Raw genomic sequence first — 13756 nt, 5'->3', positions numbered from 1 at the left:
GAGCCGGGGAGCTGAAAGTCCGGGACCGTGCAGTAAAAGGTGCCTCCCACGATCTTGCCAGCTCCTCATGCACTTCCGGGAAAAAAGGAACAGGGTGGGGCATGGCCGTGGGCGGTGCCCCGTGCCCAGGAACCAGTCATCAAGCTGCGAGGGTTCAGGGGAGAGTGGAGGGTTCCACTCTAGCCCGACGCTCGCGGCCGCCCGGGAAAGCACGTCCGTCATTTCCGTGTCAGCGTGAGGCTGGGTGACCGTTCCCGAAGGAGGAAGCCGAGCCAAAGCCTCTGCTTCAGACTGGACGAGCCCGCTCTCCAATGCTGCGCTCGATAACCCATTGTCTTCCGGAGCTCCGAATGAGAAGTCAAACTTGTGCTGAGACGAGCCGCTGGTCACATGCGAGATCCTGATCGGGGCAAGCGAGCGTGCTGTGGAATGGGAGGTCCATGGGGGGATACCTGGCGGAGGTGGTCCCATTGATGTCCCCAAATCGCCCCCAGTGCTAACCGATGCAGCCTCAAACCCGTAGGTAGTAGGACCAGTGCGGGGAGTCGCTGGGGTTGCGCAACCGCAATGTTGCTATGGTCATGTTCTCGCAATGAGGACATGACTCATCCATGAACGATGTCTCTGCATGGGCAGTGCCCGGACACATAAGACAGCGATCGTGGCCGTCGGAAGCGGAGAGATAACAACCGCAACCAGGAATAACACACAAACGGAAAAGCATCTTTAAAAAGACGCATCTTTAAAAAGACTTTCCATGTGTGCCGCTCTTTCAGAAAGAAAATATACTCTTTTAGAATATACTCTTTTAACTGTTCTGCCGAAGCACCCAGGGGCGTTCTCTGCAAACCACAGATGCAGAGGGGGAGAAGCCGCTGAAATGCGCCGTAAGATCCAGCAGAGAGAGGTGAATGAACTCGGCGGATGAATTCAGCTCAATGAATAGAACCGCTCTGCTCCGAAGAGAAAATCTGAATGAGTGGTTGCATACCAGCTCCTTTTATACCCGTGTGAGTGACAGATATGTAACCCTTTTACATTATACAATAACAGATGTTTAGCCTCTCTGTGCCCCTTCTCTGTCTGTTTTTACTATATTATGAGCATTTACACTACCGGTCAAAAGTTTCGAAACACTTACTCATTCTTTATTATAATTTTTTTTTCACATTTAGAATAATAGTAAAGTCATCAAAACTATGGAATAACATAAATGGAACTATGGGAATTATGTTATGACTAAGCAAAATCCAAAATAAATCAAAACTGTGTTATATTTTAGCATCTTCAGAGTAGTCACCCTTCACCTAGAATTTGCAGACATGTACTCTTGACATTTTCTCAACCAACTTCTTGAAGTATCAACCTGGGATGCTTTTTAAACAGTATTGTAGGAGTTTCCATCTATGTTGGGCACTTATTGGCTGCTTTTCTTTATTATTTGGTCCAAGTCATCAATTTCAAAAACATTTTTTTTTAATTAAATTTTAGTTTTATAGTGAAATAAATGAATATGGTGGCACAATTATATTTTTGTCTACAAAACTAATTTCAAACATTTAGGTATATGCCTTCAGATCAAAAGATTTTTAAGATCATGACAAACATTTCAGTCAAGTGTTTCAAAATTTTTGACCGGTAGTGTATGTGACAACAGCTGTAGAAGCAAACACATCTGCAAACACTTGCTGTGCTACAGTATGTCTTGGATTTGGACTAGAAGGTTGGATATGAAATGTGCTTCTGTTTATAACCGCTAGGTGGAATCAAGATTTTGCAGATGAAAGCTTTTGCATAGAAGTAAAGGAACTTGTGAAAGCTTCTAGAACAGATCAGATTTTTTTGTTCACCATGTGGAAATAACCACAACCAACAACCTCATGAAGAAATATTGCAATAAACTGGTTCAGATCTTGAGAGGAAACCCTTTCCTTTGCTGACAGAGTTCACACATTCTTCGTGAATCTTATTAGTGGTGTTTGCTAAGGCAAGGATCACTATTACTGTTGCTCATACTTAGATTTCAACAAACCTCCAATTCAGAGTGTTAAACTTCATTATGTAACTTATCTGAAATTATGCGGCTTGTTGAGGAGAGATGTGCTATTACTTTTCTAAGGAATTAAAACTATGATTTACGCCTATAAAATAATAAGAAAAAAAAAAAGGATATTTAAGGAGGGAGTCTTGGCAGTGGGCTTTTTTGACTTGGGCCAGTAAGCAACCACCTAGTAACCACCAAGAACACCCTAGCAACCACCTAGCAATGCTGTAGGATTTTGATTGAGATTGGTGAATCGATTACCGAAATGAATTTTTCAGATCGTTTTTAGAACCAGTTTGATAGATTCAAAATAATCAAATTGTACAAAAGCTTTGACTCAGAAGCTTCACCAATTGGACATCGTTATCACCGAGCCGCATACTGTACAGTTTATATTTGCAGTTGTTTATTTTTGCAGTGTTCAGTCACAAAGAAATGAAAGGGTCTGGGGAAATTAAATGGTGTAAAATTTAAAAAAAAATTCTGTGAAGTACAAGTAAAAGTCAACAGAAATATTTATACTTGGGTAAAGTAGAAATATTTAAAAACTGAATGAATGAACATTACATTTATATAGTGCTTTTATGACACTACACTCAAAGCGCTTTACACAGTGAACAGGGGACTCTCCTCAACCACCACCAGTGTGCGGCATCCACTAGGATGATGCGACGGCAGCCATAGTGTGACAGTACGCTTACCAAACACTAGCTATTGGAGGCGAGAAGAGAGTAGAGTTATAGAGCCAGTTAGTGGATGGGGATTATTAGGAAGCCATGATTGAGAAGGGCCAAAAACTGTACTTAAGTACTAATATACACCTCTGAATTTAGTTTCTTATATTTCTTAGTTAGGTAGACCAACAAGATGAGACAAAATACTCAAATTCCTGTATGAAACTGTAAATAAATCCTGGTTAAAGTTAACTATTTCGTCTTATGAAAGGGATGCTGCTACTCTTCTGCCAAGATGAGAAGACTCATTTAGCAGTTTTTCCTGCCTTGCTTGATTTACGAGTGGTCTCTGGCTGACCGTTGGAGTGTTTGGTGTGCTGATAAATGCCCCCAGTTGTGTTATTGAGGAAATGTAGGGCTAGCATTGAAGCCTTATCTGTAAGCCATATGGTGTGCCTCAAGGAACTGTTGTAGGCCCTCTAGCCATTTTTAATTTTCCTCATTTACCTCAGCTGAAGCTTGATGTCTTATGAAGGACGTTGATAAACATATAAGGATATAATGAAGAAGTACTGTTAACAGGACAGTAACCCAAACACTCGCTCTGAATAACCCCAGTTCCTGTTAATGTGGTTTGGATCTGCTCTATTTTTGTTGAGATGTTCAATGAAGAGCGAGAAGAAAGAATAGAAGCCTTTAATTAACAGTATGATGTCAGACAATGACCTTGGCTGTCCCTGGAAGGGATACATTATATTCAGTCTAATTTAGACTTTATTGTCAGTTAGTTAAGGTGAAACAGAACATGTCTATATAATTAGAGATGTGTCAGAGGAGTAGAAACAGCAGAGTCTTTGAAGATCAAACAGCACTGTTTTCATTTCTAAAAAGGGTATTACAAGGTCACTAGCTTCACAAATATTGCCCAAATCTATTTCTGGGTAAAGGTAGTTGATATGACATTTCAAGCAGTGATAGCAGTGTGCTGCAGTATGAAATGCTATACTTCATCAAAAACAATTTTAACCCTGATATTCTGAAAAAGATTGGCTGTCTACTTTACTGTTCGTGGTTATTTTTAACTGGAAACAGTACAGGTGTAACCTTTATTTCCCTTTTTTTTTTCCTCCCCTTTTCTCCCCAATTTGGAATGCCCAGTTCCCAATGCGCCCTAAGTCCTCGTGGTGGCATAGTGACTCGCCTCAATACGTGTGGCGGAGGAAAAATCTCAGTTGCCTCCGTGTCTGAGACGTCAATCCACGCATCTTATCACATGGCTTGATGAGCGCGTTACCACGGAGACATAGCATGTGTGGAGGCTTCACGCTATTCTCCACGGCATCCACGCACAACTCACCCCGCGCCGCACCGAGAGCAAGAACCACATTATAGTGACCACGAGGAGGTTACCCCATGTGACTCTACCCTCCCTAGCAACTGGGTCAGTTTGGTTGCTTAGGAGACCTGGCTGGATTCACTCAGCATGCCCTGGATTCGAACTTGCGACTCCAGGGGTAGTAGTCATCGTCTTTACTCGCTGAGCTTTTTTTAAAGAAATTATAAAATGTCTTCTTCCTTGAAGTAATAACAATAAAATGATGCACTTCTTTTAGGATTGTATTCTATTTAGATCTTGTTTACATGTAAATTTCTCAATTTCACCATCATTTTTATATTCAAATAAGCTAAATTATGTAATTTCACTTCAGTAAAAATCAGCACTTATAAGTTGAAACATGAAGAAAATATGAGAATGTGTGATATATTGTGGGCAGACTGCTGCATTCGGATATATATTTAGACATTATTTAAAACTGTTATTTGTCAAAGTTTAGCGTTTGTTTTTTTATCATTGTTTTAAAGTGTCAGTTTTTGCAGTAATGGCACATTATGCTTACAGCCAAACCTGACCATCGTGTACAAAGTCATCAACACATACCATTTTTTATTTTTATTTTGTCAAATAAAAACTATAAGGGTGCTTTCACATTTGGTTCGATTGCTTAGACTGAACACAAGTTCGTTTCCTCCCGCTGCCCGTGCTGGTCTCTGTTCACGTCATATTATTTGGGTTTGAACCGCTGTCCAATTACACCATCAATGTGAGTACAAGCGGCAGCTGTTTACCACTGTAACTAGGTAACAACTCAAGAAGACGTCTGTGGCAGACAAGCCTCTTGTTCATCAGGAAAGGAGGAAGCAGGAACCAGATTAAAAATCAACAAGGCTTTAATTACAACGTAAAACGTTGAACTGAAACATAACATCACATCACACACAAACACTGCTGCGTGTGTCTCTCTCTCTCTCTCGAACTGACGTCCCCGGCTCCTCTTTATCCCTCTCCCGGCTGATTGGGCTGATTCAGCACCGGGTGTCCATCGTTACGGCCTGGCCATGCCCTCCTCCTCATCACAACATCACTGTGTTAAGTGAAGTATTAAAGTTTTTCTCTTTGGATTTACCACGAAAACTTGCCATGCACAGAACAACACTTGTGTTTGTCTCCCGCAGATGCATTGAATGTGCAATGATGAGATGAATATTAGTGTTTGTGTGCCGCGAGCCCCCGGATGCATTAAAAGAGATGTGAAGAATGTGAACTTTACACATGTGGTGTGTTCTGCGTTGTGGGTGTTATGGTCTCACCCTCTCATTTGTGTGTATGTGTGTGTGTGTTCTGCATTGTAGCTGATGTCACTCTGTAGACAATTCACCTGCAAACTGGAGCTCATACATGCCAATACATTCAACAATACTTACAGCTTCAGCCACTGGAGCCAGTGATTTGAAGTTTGGTAAGCACAGACCAATTTCAGAAGCAAAACTTTCAAACTACTGTCATGCTGTCACCTAGCATCATGACGGTGAGCTTTACATGGGCATGCACTACAACAAAGTCTAGCTGTAAATGCAGTTTTCATGCCCTCGTATTAATTTTCACATTGCAGGACTATATAAGACAACTCAAAAAAAGTAAAAGGTGATATAAAATAGTAAATAATTTGAATTGGTGACTGGTTAGAGCATCTAAAACAGTGTCTAGAGTCACAGCATCTAAAGTTTGTTTTGCTTCAGGACCCAGATTTTACCATGGACATCAAGTGGCAATCAGACATTGTGGTCGGCACAAATCAAGTTTATCATTGCTGCAAGTGAACCCATATTAAATGTAGTCTGGGTCATAATTTCTTGTACCTTGTATATTTTTTGCAACATGATGCACACAGGAAATCGGTTAGTTCTGAATGTTTTTCCACCTAAAATTAAACCAAATGTACTCTTGACAAGCGCCACCATGCAGTGAATGTTTATTCCCCAAAAATCACCTGTGCTGTGCCTTTGACATCACATCCCTTTTGATCTCCAACTGGCAGGAAAATACATTTGCAAAGAAGTGAAAGAAAGCTGTTTTGGTCTCAGTACACAAAAATGCTGCCACTAGAGGTTTGGAAAATCGCTAAGCTATGACTAATTTTAGCAGACAAAAAACATTCAACCTCCTGTCTCTGATTGTCCCATGAGAGTCTGTTTTGTGTGACCACCAGTTAAACTAAATTCAATAAGCCAGTTAATCTAAAACATACACTTTACCTAAACATTCATATAAATTAACCTTAAAACTTGATGTTTCATGTCCATGTTTTTTGTCACCTACACTTATGATATTTTTTTAATTGAATTCTAATAAAATTATACTTTAAAATTCTCCCTCTTTGTTTGGTTACATTTTAAAAAAAAGAGTTCTTACTTTGTATACTTGATTGTTAGTATGCCGTTCCACCATTAAACACTTCACACTAACAAGTGCACCATGGAGCATTTCCACTGGCAGGAAGGAGACATGAAGTCATGTCTTTCTCAAAAATAACAAACAAATGAGCAAAGAGATGTCACATTGTATTAAATGTTATGCTGTACAATGCTCACACACTGTACACTAACAATGTATGTTTGCTGACTTGTTCTGAAGCCTCAGATCTTCTGTTACACTTCTTGTAAATGTTCCTGTTTTGAATAGTTCTTCAGTCAACTGAAGCTCGCACCTGACCTTAACCTTGAAGTGTGAATGAAAACTGTTATTAACAAACCTATTTAATAATACTAGGTGTGAAACCACACACGGGCAGGAGAAGTCATGTTGTTACAAATTCATTTGACTTTTTTTCCCCATGAAACAAAAAATGTGTTATTTTGAAAAATGTCCAGGATGCTTTTTACTATTCCAAGGAAGTGTATGGGGACTACAGTAGAGCTGTTGAACTCCAAAAAGGACAAGAGGTAGTCTATTTGGCTCATATGCTATATTCCAAGTCTTCTGAAACCATACAGTACAATAGCTTTCTGTTAGGAACAAACCAAAATTAAAAAATGATCACACAGGAAATTGTCATGTTGCTTACGGAAGTTCGTGTACTTTAAAATCAACCCCAGATGCTGAATTATTGAAAAGTGCTTATTCAGAAGTTGTGTTTTCGCTCTATTATATTAAATTTTTTCTCCACTGACGGTTAGGTTTAGGTTTGGGGTTTAGGCTAGGGTGTAGATTTTTCCTGTTGACTGTATTACATCATTTACAACTAAAAATACAAACACTTTTGGTGTCACTCAGAAACTGGAGGTCACACGTGCGCATACGTTCAAAGACACTTCCAGCTTCGGAATCTTGGAGCAGTAATTCGAAATTCGCTAAGCACAGACCGATTTTAACTGAAGAACTTTCAACCTACTGTCAACTATTTCATAGTGTGATCAGTCTGGAAATGTAAATATTCATTTAAATTAGAGCTGTCAGAATTAATACGATTATGCATGCGCTTAATTAAATTTTTTTAACACGTACATTTTTAGAAATCGCGATTAACGCATTTACCATTAATACAGCATAAACCAAACACTGGTTGGAAGGGCAGAACCTTTGTAATGTGTCTGCCCGGAGTCATTACACTGACGCACGCTTCACAACACACAACAGCTCTTCCTTGTCAGTGATAAAATGATGGAGAAACTCTATTGGATGTACAAAACAAGCTCATATGGAACTTGTGATAGAAATCAAGTATTTTTCAGCCTATTTAAGGTGCATTTTAATTACCACAGAAGCACGACAAAACTATCACCAAAATGCAGATGTGTTTGTTTGCAAGGCTTTTCATGTGGAGTTCAAAGTGACGCTTGATGCTGCCGCTCTGACATGAATCTCGAACGCAGCTTCATGATTGCTGTAGCAAAGCGGATAGCCACAGTCTACCGGCAGATTAATATTGTAAAGGCTGAGAGTCTAAGAGATTTAATGCCCATAGCAATGAATATGCAACCTATGAGGAGACTAGTTCTTTTAATTAGTCAAACTCCCACTTAGACTTTGGGAAACGTTTAATGTTACTTGAATTGGTGCTATTTTAGTCCATTTCTATCTTTATACTGTGGAAGGCTTTGTTTGTAAAATGTTAATGAAGTATTATAATGTTGCATATTGTTTTGTTTTCTTTTCAAGATGAAAATAAATGCATTTTGACAGCAAAACATATATAGTGTCAAATTTCAGCATTTTCAAAATCTGCGATTAATTGGAATTAACTAAAAACAAATTATGCGATTAATCGCAATTAACAATTTAAATATAAATACAGCACTAATTTTTATATTCAAGTATACTAATTATCAGATCATTCAGATAATACATTACTTTATAGTGAGATGAGTGAAGCATTATTTAGACAATATAAAAAGTGGCTTTAGAAGGCAAAAACTGTTTATTTCCATATCACTGAACATAAGCCTATCATTGGCCTAGCCTCCACAGAATTTTTTTTTTTTGCATTTGAATTCATCAATCTGTCTGAGGTAGACTTATTAAAAGTGTTTGTCTGAGGGCACATCTATGTACAAATGTGTCAGCAGGACACTTTTGGAGCATTTCACTTTGGTTGCATTGCGTCATAAACACAGGATTTTTCGGACACTGTGTCAAGTTAAACGTTGTTTAAAACATAGAAAAACACGTCTCAGGATCTCTGCATTCTGCAAAAAAGTAAAGGTGGTACTTCAAATTCAATTTCTCCAATGATAGGAATATTCCATATTTTGGTCAGGCAGAATAAGTTCAATGATTTGCATTTATCTTTTGCCACGTTTTTCATCAAACAGCCCTGATTTAATCTAACAATATATCATAAATAATATATTATCTTAGGTCAGAATGTTAGATAAGATTGTATCTAATGATTTTAAGTAATATTTGTTCATGTTCAATAGGTTAAGGTGGCTGGGATCTTCCTAAACCTCACTTTAGCACCATTAGTCAAAGAACATTGTAACTATTTATATTGTCCTGACATTGTTATTGTCTCGCTCCATTGTCTCAGAGTTCTGTTTTAGGACCGGATGGGGACAAGAGAAAATGGTGTGGCATGATTGGCTGAAGTATGCAAGTGCAATTCATCCTGCCCAAAGGTCGGCCACTGGTAAAAATGGAAACAGGCATTGTGAGGAGCAAGGTGGTTTGCTGTTAGGGGTATGAGGGGCCAGTGAAGCATTGTTCTTCATGTTGTATTATATACAACTGTCCACCTTTAGGTAGAGAAATTAAACTCTCCTTCAGCTTTCCTTCCTGGCCCAGAAAACACATGCCCATTTTCAGAAAAACAGTTAATTTATGATCATAACTCCTTAAGTTAACATTTTATAATTATTACACAGTATAAACTATTTGTGCAGTATTCATTTATAGTAATATGTCATTTATAAATATTTTTTCCTACAATACATTTATAGACTAAATATAAAATTTGTATATCATTCATTTATATTCACTATATTGACTGGAACAATGGTCAATTCTATACTATTCCAGAGAACCATGTAATATTTTTTTGTTATTTGAAGTATTTTATTTTACATACAGTATATTCAAATATACATATTTGCTTGTTTAACATTCCTTCTTTATGGTGTACATTGTTAAAATGTTAAAAAGTCTCTGAACCTTAAATACCTTAAAAAGACTCCACTTATTCATAAATAATATTGTATGTGTTTATAATCTTATGATAAACAGAAAGTTTTTGTTTGTTTTTTTGTCCTAAATTTGTAAACATGTAGTTCTGGTTCTGTTCACTCTACGGCACTTTGAAAAGTCTCATTTTATTCCACTAGATGGCAGAAAGCACTAGAAAAATTAAATAAAATGTCTCTATCAAATTCCATCAAAATATACAGATCTGAAATATAGGTGGTGCTGTAACGCATTTTAGCCCTCACAGATGTGCTCGTCCATAGACATTCAGTCTAATTTCCAGTTCAAGCAGCACCCTTGTTGTTTCATTTAATATCTTAGCCTCTGAGTGGACTAGAAGCTCATTAGAAAGCGGAGATCCTCCCCTTTGCGATGATATAAAACATTTTATCATCAATAGTTGAAAAATATTTTCTGATGATTTGTTTAGCATGCTTTTCCTTTCGGATGACATATTTTGTTCTGGACATCTAAGATATAACAATGGATTATTCAGCCAAGCAAGCTCACAGACAAGTATAAAATGGCTCATTTTTTTAGAAAGGTAAAAGCAGAAATAACATTTTTGGCTGTTTGGGGCTTACAGCAGCAGTTATTGGAGCATATATGATACGTTTATATTTGATGACTTAGAGAAATCATATTCCACTTTGTGATTCTTTTGGAAATCTTTCAAACTGTGGTATTAGGACAACGCAATTAATTGTACAGTCACATTCCTGAGAATGAGAGCTTTTATTTGATATATTGGACTTGGACTTGTCCATTTAGGTGCTATGTGAAGGACTTTTATTTTTATTTAAATATTTCTACCCCATTACCTCTGGGGGGCGATTATAATTAACACGAATATTTTGATGCCTTATTTTTAGTAGCACAAATGCAGAATTGATGGTTATCCCTGAAAAGTTCAGATTCTAAGCTTTTAAATTAACCTCATATGGCTGACTTATGTCTACGGAGACGTTAATGTTTCAAGAGTAAACTTTTTTCGCGATATAGCGCCCCCCTTTGGACCTGCCGGCGGGTCCATGGAGTATAAGGTAAAAATGTATGTTATATTTAACAAGAGAATACATGTACTTTTCATTGTAAACTATTGTTGAAATTCCTTTGAAAAACAATAATCGGGGTTCCCAGAAGTCCCTGCGTGACCCATCACATTTCATATTTTATGGGAATAGTTATGTTTCTTCTTATTTTTGATATCAATTATGTAAATTAGAATGTTATGTGTTATATTTAATGTAGTTTAGTTCATTTTTATGTTTGTGTGAGTAACACTGTGTCTTTACATGTGTATTAATTATTGCTCTTGGAAGGGTCACTTCTGATTAAATTGATGTTATCATGTGGCCTTTTGTATTTACTACAGCGACTAACAATACATTATAAAGTAAAAAGCAGACTTTTATTGTTCCAGAAGTTTTGTATATTAAGTAGTGAACCATAAAATATATGGACATCAAAATTACATCCTATAAAGCCTGAAACATAATCACCGTATTTTTTATGATAAAATTCTGTTAACCACAGGTGCCAGAATTTTACAGTAAATTTAACAGAATTAACAATCACTTGATGATGATTTAAGTTGTTATTCACTCTCAAATCAAATCATTATTAAAGTCCATAAACAGTGCTGAAATCCAGTATGGCGGCTATGTCGATAATATCAGACTTGATTGGTTCTTGTCAAGCTCATGACTAAACATGTTGTCATCATGTCACAAGAGCCAAAGAGGTTTGGATTTTGACCACATTCGACAAAGGTGTAAATGACAAATAATTTTCATTTTTCACATACAACTACATAAGCGGTACGTAATTCAGATGTACTAAAAAAATTATTATAATCCATCACTTTTACAACCTGGGGTTGCATTCCCCAAAAGCAACATTAGCTAACTATAGTCACAAGTTCCATTGTTACCAACATAGTTCAACGATTTGGTGTTTCCCGAAACCGTAGTTCCAACGAACATTCACAAACAGCATCACAAAGTTGTGTGGTCTGAACTACAGATATACCTGTGGTTAGAAAAATAGTTCAGTGTTAGTTTGCTCTGTGTACATCATTTGACTTCGCTGAGGCTTCTATATCTTTCATTCCATATATATCTTTCATTCTGTCAGGACTTTGACCATGTTTACATGCACTTAAGAAAACTGCATATTTCGGGTTTTGCAGAAAGCTTTGTACTGAAACGTCACGTAAATGTGAGTGCAGCCATTTAAGGGATTAAAGGTTTTTAAGAGAAAGTGCTTTATCATACATGGCTTTTACTTTGTGTTTACTTTAATGCATAAGTGCCATTTATATGTTTTTGAAGAGTGCGCATATGCATATGTGCTCAAGTGCACCGGGGGAAGCCCGAAGTTTGATGTAGAGGGAAACCCATATTTTGCAGCATATGGGGCGATGGTGGGGTGGCCAAGGGCTATTCGGCAATCCCCCGGTGGATAAAGGCGCTCATGGAGCACCTATGCCCGCAGAGCGCCGCCACCTGGCGCGGGTGCCTAAAGCCCCCGTCCAAGGCCTGTAGGTTTACGTCGTCTCTGACGGCCAAGGCCTACAGTGCCGCTGGACAAGCCGCCTCTGCCCTGCATGCCATGGCTTTCCTGCAAGTCCACCAATGCACTAAAGGAACTGCACGAGGGTAGTTCCGCCCCAGGATTGATGCAGGAACTGCGCTCGGTGACCGACCTCGCTCTCCGAGCGACGGAGGTCACGGTGCGGTCTCTCGGGCGGACGATGGCCACACTAGTGGTCCAGGAGTGCCACCTTTGGCTCAACCTGGTTGAGATGGGCGAGGCCGACATGACATGGTTCCTTGCTGCCCCCATTTCCCAGGCGGGCCTATTCGGCGACACCGTCGAGGACTTTGCCCAGCAGTTCTCGATGGTGGAGCAGTAGACAGATGCTAGCCGGCATATGCTGCCCCAGCACGGCTCAAGATCCCGCACCCCGTCTACTCATCACCTAGGGCATCCCCCTGTGGTGACTGCACCGGCTCCGCCAACCCGCTGCTCTGGAGTTGGTAAGCAGATCTCTCCATCTTGTTACCTTTTGCATTTAATTGCGCTGCATGCCCAAATGGCTGCAGTACTCAAGAGCTCAGCAAGAGCGGTTTCCTTGTCCCTGGGTCACGTATCCGGTGTGCACGGCCATCATCACGACCACCGTTCACCACTCTATTTGGCAGGTTTGGCGCACCAGCGGCGGTCTCCCGCCTCTGAGCGCCCAGCTGTGGCACAAATCCACCCCCGATGTGACAGGTCACGAGGACAGGCCTCTTCCTCCCCCATCCAGTCTGTTCCGGGGGTGGTCACAAGGAGCCAGGTAAGTGCTTAGATGTCCTTAGACTCAGCACGGCCATGACGTGGTGTGGCACCTCGAGCTCCGCCCCGCCACGAGGCCCCACCTGCCGGTACATCTGAAGGTGTTGTCCCTTTGGTCCCCCTTGTGCGGAACTTGGATGCATGGCTTGCGCTTTCCAATCCGTCGCGAGGGCTGGTCCAGACCGTCCGACTCGGCTACGCGATTCACTTCGCCGGGCGTCCACCCAGGTTTAGCGGTGTCCACTTCACCTTGGTGAAGGACGAAAACGCTGCTACCTTGCGCAGAGATCGCTACCCTCCTACAGAACGGCGCGATAGAACCTGTCCCTCCAGCTGAGGTGAAGGGGTTTTTCAGCCCCTACCTCATCGTACCGAAAAAAGGTGGTGGGTTGCGGCCAATCTTGGACCTGTGAGTACTGAACTAGGCTTTACACAGACTCCCGTTCAAGATGCTGATGCAAAAATGCATTCTGGCAAGCGTCCGGCATCAAGATTGGTTCGCGGCGGTAGACCTGATGGATGCGTCTGAACTGTGGCCTTCCTCGACACAGACCCTTCCTGTGGTTCGTGTTCGAGGGTCAGGCGTATCAGTACAAAGTCCTTCCTTTCGGCCTGTCCCTGTCTCCTCGCATCTTTACAAAGATCGCAGAGGCTGCCCTTGCCCCGTTAAGGGAGGTG

This window comes from Myxocyprinus asiaticus, chromosome 31 (genome assembly GCF_019703515.2).
Source record: "Myxocyprinus asiaticus isolate MX2 ecotype Aquarium Trade chromosome 31, UBuf_Myxa_2, whole genome shotgun sequence".
Classification (NCBI taxonomy): Eukaryota; Metazoa; Chordata; class Actinopteri; order Cypriniformes; family Catostomidae; genus Myxocyprinus; species Myxocyprinus asiaticus.
The sequence above is the reverse complement of the archived record's forward strand: the minus strand, read 5'-3'. Positions refer to the sequence as shown.